The 5871-nt window shown below is 44.0% G+C and overlaps 1 long non-coding RNA gene across 2 annotated transcripts; it reads left to right on the forward strand.

Annotated features, from left to right (window-relative positions):
* The first annotated feature begins 261 nt into the window (after positions 1 to 261).
* LOC138225507 (uncharacterized) lies at positions 262 to 5634 on the forward strand. Of its 2 annotated transcripts, XR_011183947.1 has the most exons (4): positions 262 to 470; positions 2277 to 2451; positions 2591 to 2823; positions 4801 to 5634. It is a non-coding gene; the product is annotated as an uncharacterized lncRNA (long non-coding RNA). The 2 variants fall into 2 exon arrangements; XR_011183946.1 differs by having other exon boundaries at positions 262 to 2451.
* The last annotated feature ends 237 nt before the right edge of the window (positions 5635 to 5871 follow it).

Consider the following 5871-nt stretch of genomic DNA (forward strand, 5'->3'; position numbering starts at 1 on the left):
ACATGCACATCCACGCAGTTCTAGAGCACAGTTTCACACTCCACCGCACAGACAAACGCAGTGGAGTACAGCAAACCATCACAAGCCCAACATCCGTGTCTGCGTCCTCTCAGCCTCCCGGACGCACAGTTGGTAACAAGCGTGTTGATGTCCCTGCGGGCGTGAGACTGCAAAGAGATATAACAAAAGATCCAGGAGACAATCATCCACCCAAACAGGTAACTGGGCTCCTAGTTACACAGGTAACTGGGCTTCCTGTGTCTTTAAGGAAGGAAGACGTTCTGCTCAGTGCCCAGCTGAGACTGCAAGTGAGCAGACGAGCACAGAAACCTGTAAGCCTTGTAAACTAGTCAGGCCGTATCGACTGATAGATCTGCTTCTTGCACTCTCAGCCCAGTCAATACTGCAGAAACCAGGACAGCCACTGGCTTGTGAAAGACTTATCGAGCAGAAGCTGGCTTAACCCTGAGGTATGTGATTCTTTACTTAACCAGGTAGGTGAAGACGGAAGAAGTTCTCATTGACGATAAGAACCTACAGAGTGCCAACTCATACAGCAGCACATTTACTGGAGCAGTCTGAGAGAAGCGCCTTGCTCAGTTGGACACCTAACCATTTCATGCCCTGCTTGTCATTCTGCGTCAGCCTTCAACCACCTCAATGACATTTTTGTCGTAATTGGAGCAAGTAAGGGTGGCTGTTGGTGCTGCTATCTCATACCTGATGCTCATATCCTGGGCTCAGATCTGCAATAGGACACAGTCTGTGTGAGCTGGCATGTTCCCACGTGTTTATCAGTGATCTGCGACAGACTTCCATAGCAATCCATGTGTGACAGACTTCCCTTCCATAGCAAGAGCAATCATGTCCTCTCAGTCCCATCTCACACCCAGCGCTCCCAGCATAGGCCCAGAGGACGTTCGCCAGGCTCTCTGATAACCAACAGATGGGCCAGCTGAACATCTTTTTCCCAGGTCTGAAGTCTCTGATGTGTGAACCAGGCCTTCAGATCCCGGGTGCACTGAGTCCAGACAAGCAGGCTCAACTCTGAACTGCAGAGAAAGCTGTCTTTTTTTTAAAAAAGCCTAAAAGGCACCCCCCCAAAAAGATACTCAAGCTTGCCTGGAAAGGTCAGCCTAAAACATAGGATCCTTCTCACATGTACTGCTTAACACCCATGGAATCATTTCCCACGCTCCAAGATTTCAGGGCGCTCTCAGAATGTGGGAGTGTTGCACACCTGTACTGCAGGTATAATCTCCCCAGACCCAGCCACGCCGCGTGTGTGAAACTGGCACGACTAACCTGTCTATCTGCTCATTCTGATGTCTGATTTAGAACAGCCCCCTTGTAATTACCATTAAGAGGGAGCTTTAAATATCCTACAGATAATAAATCACACCCGATAGAAAGGGAAATGTAGGTCAGGCTCCTCCTGAAGGTGGAACAGCAGCTGGGGAGCTCTGACTAGTGGAAAGATAACACAGCACTCCAGGTGCCCGGGGGCTACCACTATACCCACACACACACACGTGTGTCTGACTGGAAGGCGTTATCATGTCAGCCCAGTCCGTCACTGGAGTACTGCTCCCCTCTATTGTGGACTCGCTGTTCTCAGGAAGGCTGGAAGTATTGTTAAGGATCATCCTGGTTTCTCACTCGTTTTCCCCCTTCCCTCTGGTAAGTGTTATAGGAGCATAAAGGCACGAACTTCCACATTCAGGGACAGCGTCTTCCCACAAGCTGTCAGATTACTGAACTCAACCCCTTCCACTGACTCACACTGATGGGGTTTTTTGTTTCTCACACTGCTTGTCTGACTTTTTTTTTAATTTGTATGTTATTTAACTTGTTGTTGTTGCTTCTGTTCTTTGTTTATGTCTTTAATCGATTCCTTTAATGTTTTTTTATCGCAGCGTACGTGCAAATAAGCATTTCATTGCCCAAACTGAACTGAAAGTGTTTTAGTGGTCAGGGTTCGAGAACTCGTAAGTTGGAGACTGTGGGTTTGAATTCTCTGTGAGACACAGCTCTTGTCCCCTTCAATGAGGTGCTTCACCTGAGTCACTTCAGTAAAACACCCAGCTGTGTAAATATAAGTTGCTCTGGATAAAAGCAGATCTGTTTTGCATGAACTTGATTGAAGCTTGATCGACCGACAGAGTGGGGAGAGGTGCAGGTGACACAGACGTAGAGTTCCAAATGTACTGAACATTCGGAACACATTACAAATGAACAGCACAGCGATTCAGACAACTTTTAATTATTTTTTTCAGATGTTCATTCTCCTTTTGCCCAACAAACATCACACTGATCCAAGCTCAAAGGTGATCCTGAGGTGAATGCGTGAATGCCCATTAACGACCATACAGTCTGGACACTAAACTCAGGATGGGACGCTGTGAGCAAAGCTGTTTCATAAGGGCAGGGGTCCTTCAGGGCTGCTGTCCAGTACGTTTTATAGGTCTTATTAAGATCAAAGATAATTTTCAAAGTCTCCAATTAAGTCAATGAGTTCAATTTGGTAATCAAGGTCCCATGTAATAATAATATTAATAATAATAATTATTATTATTATATTTGCTTACAGTTATATAGCACTTTTCTGGACACTCCACTCAGAGCACTGTACAGGTAATGGGGATCCCCTCCACCACCACCAGTGTGCAGCCCCACCTGGATGATGCCTTGGCAGCCATAGTGCAACAGTACACTCTCCCCACACACCAGCTCTCAGTGGGGAGGAGAGCAGAGTGATGAAGCTCAGTTCAGAGATGGGGATTATTAGGAGGCCATGATTGGTAAAGGCCAGAAAAGCGCTATGTAAGTGTAAGCAATTATTATTATTATTATTATTATTATTATTATTATTATTATTATTATTATTATTATTATTATTATTATTATTATTATTATTGTGGTGACCCAGAGCCAAAAGCAGCAGGGCATGGTCTGGATAGGGATGCCAGTTCATTACAGAGAACACACACACAGACTCGCACATGTGGGGGACGTTTTGGAGAAACCAAATAACCTAGACAGTATATCTATGGACTGTGGAAGGAAACAGGAGCACCTGGCCACATAAACAGCATGTGAACTCCTTACGGAAGGCTCCACACGCCAGACGCAAACTCAGGTCCCAGGAACTGTTGAGTCCACAGCGCTAACGTCCCTGCCACCCCCCTGTGCCAAACCCACAGCCACTTCAGCAAGCCTGAGAAAAGTGGGGTAAGCCCAGATAAATCCCTGCTTTCATTCTGCTCACATATAGATGAGCCATTAGAAAGAGTTTACTATTGAAGGGACAAGTGAGACAATGGTATTATTTGTGTATGTTTGCAAATCAATGCAGTCTTGTGTGGTCTAATGTTGGCTTTATACCCAGAACATAAAGTGGAACTAGTTAAAGCTAAGAAAGAGGATTTAAGATATAAGATGCTTATTCTGCATGTTTATTATGAACTTTTTGCTCAGACATTTATCCAGGGAAATTCTGCTTATTTGTACATTGGAGCAGTTTGTCATGTATCACTAGGTAAGCTCACTGAGACACAGTTATATGGGGGGTGCGCTAAACAGTTTGCTTCACTCATCTTTGCATGAACTTTATGTGACGTATATCCGTATATAGACAGACTTCTGTATTACTATTAGGGGGAGTGTTGCTTTAGCTTGTGTGTTCCACGGTATAAAAGACCATCTTTAGTTACTTATTTTCAAGTCTGGTGGTTGCAAGCCATGCTCCCAAATGCATACGAAATAAAGAGACTTCTACTACACAGACACCAGGACTTTGTCATCTGTATGACACAACACTATGATGAGCTGAAACTATTTCAGTTGTTCTCAAAATGCTGTTATGAAGGCAGTAACCAGTCTGCTACCCAGAGAGGCAGAGAGGGGTCAAGAGGAAATAGGACAGACTAAAATCATCCACTGCAGCAGTAACGCCTCCTGGTTTGGAGCCCGGAGCTCATCTAAACCAACATCATTTACTGTCAGCACTAGAGGCACTTGATAGTGTCAGCGTATGAGAATAACAAGACAATTGGGTGTGCTGAGTCTGCCTCTGTTCCCAGACTGAGAGACTGTGTTAACACCTGAGTGATTGGATTAAAACACTTTGGACTAAATGTATCAGATCACTACTCTGAACCTGACTAACGAGTGGTCCCTTGATCCTTGATTAGAAGGAATTTGTAACACTCTGAATATTTGCAGCCATAATTATCTAGGCATTTTATTTGTGTTTTTATTGCACATTTTCAGTTCTGTCTTCAGCAAACAGTCAGCTGAGAGACATACCCAGGGGCCAAATTTTGGGGAGCAGAAACTGACATAGCTCTGGCTTACCAAAGTGTTAGGATGACCATACTGCCTTGTTAAATTAAAATAATCCAAGTTTTTCTACGGTCATATGCAAATATACCCTTCACTCCTTAAGGATGAGTAATTAATCTACTTGACAGTTCCATCCACGAACAGATGTTTTATTTTTGCTCCTAGACTGTAAAAAACGCTTGTGCAAGGAATAATTTAAATCACCCAAACCATTTATCAAAACCATGCCTGTTACATAGGAATAAAAACGAATGAAAAGACTCTTAACTAGCCTGTATTAATTAATAACGTTTAATGTAATGAGCTGTAATGCACATAATATCCACAAGGTGGGGCAGGATGGCCTTGGAATGAAATATAATGTATTTGTATTAACAGAGTCTGGATGAAAATAAGCTTTCAAGCTAAAGGAAACATACCAGTTCACTGAAATGATTTTTTTTCCTTTTCCCAAAGGTGAAATAAAACCTGGACAAACTCAGGTGTGAGGAAAACAGGAATAAGCTGTCCAGTGTGCGATTGACCAGAAACTGTACATGTCCACCTTTTCATAGGCAGATCTGGAGTGGGAAGCTCTCAGGGCTGTTACAAAACAAGCAAGAGACTTTCCAGCTAAATGTGTTTTTTTTTTCAACCTACTATCTGTGCAGCCTGCAAAACAGGCTACGGTATTTGTATCATATCATAAAAAGCTTATTTTCTTTTTTGGAGTGGATGTGGGTGGGTATGCTAACCCACTCGTTATATGTGGGAAAGGGGTCTGAGAATCAGAACAGTTTGACAATTACCGGCGTACCGCTGTATGCAGTCTGCTTTTTTACAATAGCCTGGGGAGAGATCGAGAGTGTTTTTAGCAATCTGCCTGCATCCCCCACTGCTTGGGCACACAGCGAAGAGGGAGCTGCACAGCCTTCTCTCACCAGCACAGGCCAATGTGTCTTTTGTGAACATCAGAGGCAGCACATCATCCTGGGACATTAAGGTGCAGTGTCTGAGCTCGTCCCCAGAGGGGAGCATAAGAACTTGAAAGTGTTGCAAACAAGAGGAGGAGCATATAGCTCCTTTGGCTGCTCGGAGGTTCTAATCCAGCAGCTTCTGGGAAGGAGCCAGGATGTCGACTTCAACAACATGGCCGGGCAGCCTGTTGCAGACTCCCACAACTCTTTGTGTAAAAAAAAAAACCATGCCTCCCAGTCTCAGTTTTCCTTAAAGCACTTGGCCTTAGTCGCCTCTTGGTGCCTTCGAAGATTGTGAAAACAGTACTGTGCTTGTCTCAGACACCCTCGTAATCTTCCCTGTTCAAGTCTGAAAAGATTCAGGTCTTTTATTTAGTCTGTCAGAGTAAGGCAGCCCTTTAATAATAATACTATCAACACTAATGCATTGCATTTATACAATACTCTTCATCCAAACACATCCCAAAGTGCTTTATATGTTAGAGAGGGCACATGATCCTGACACTGAATTGCAGCACCTACCTGAGTGATGTGTGCACTCTGCTCTAGACAGATTCTAGAGCAGCAATAT

The sequence above is a fragment of the Lepisosteus oculatus genome, chromosome 28 (genome assembly GCF_040954835.1).
Source record: "Lepisosteus oculatus isolate fLepOcu1 chromosome 28, fLepOcu1.hap2, whole genome shotgun sequence".
NCBI lineage: Eukaryota > Metazoa > Chordata > Actinopteri > Semionotiformes > Lepisosteidae > Lepisosteus > Lepisosteus oculatus.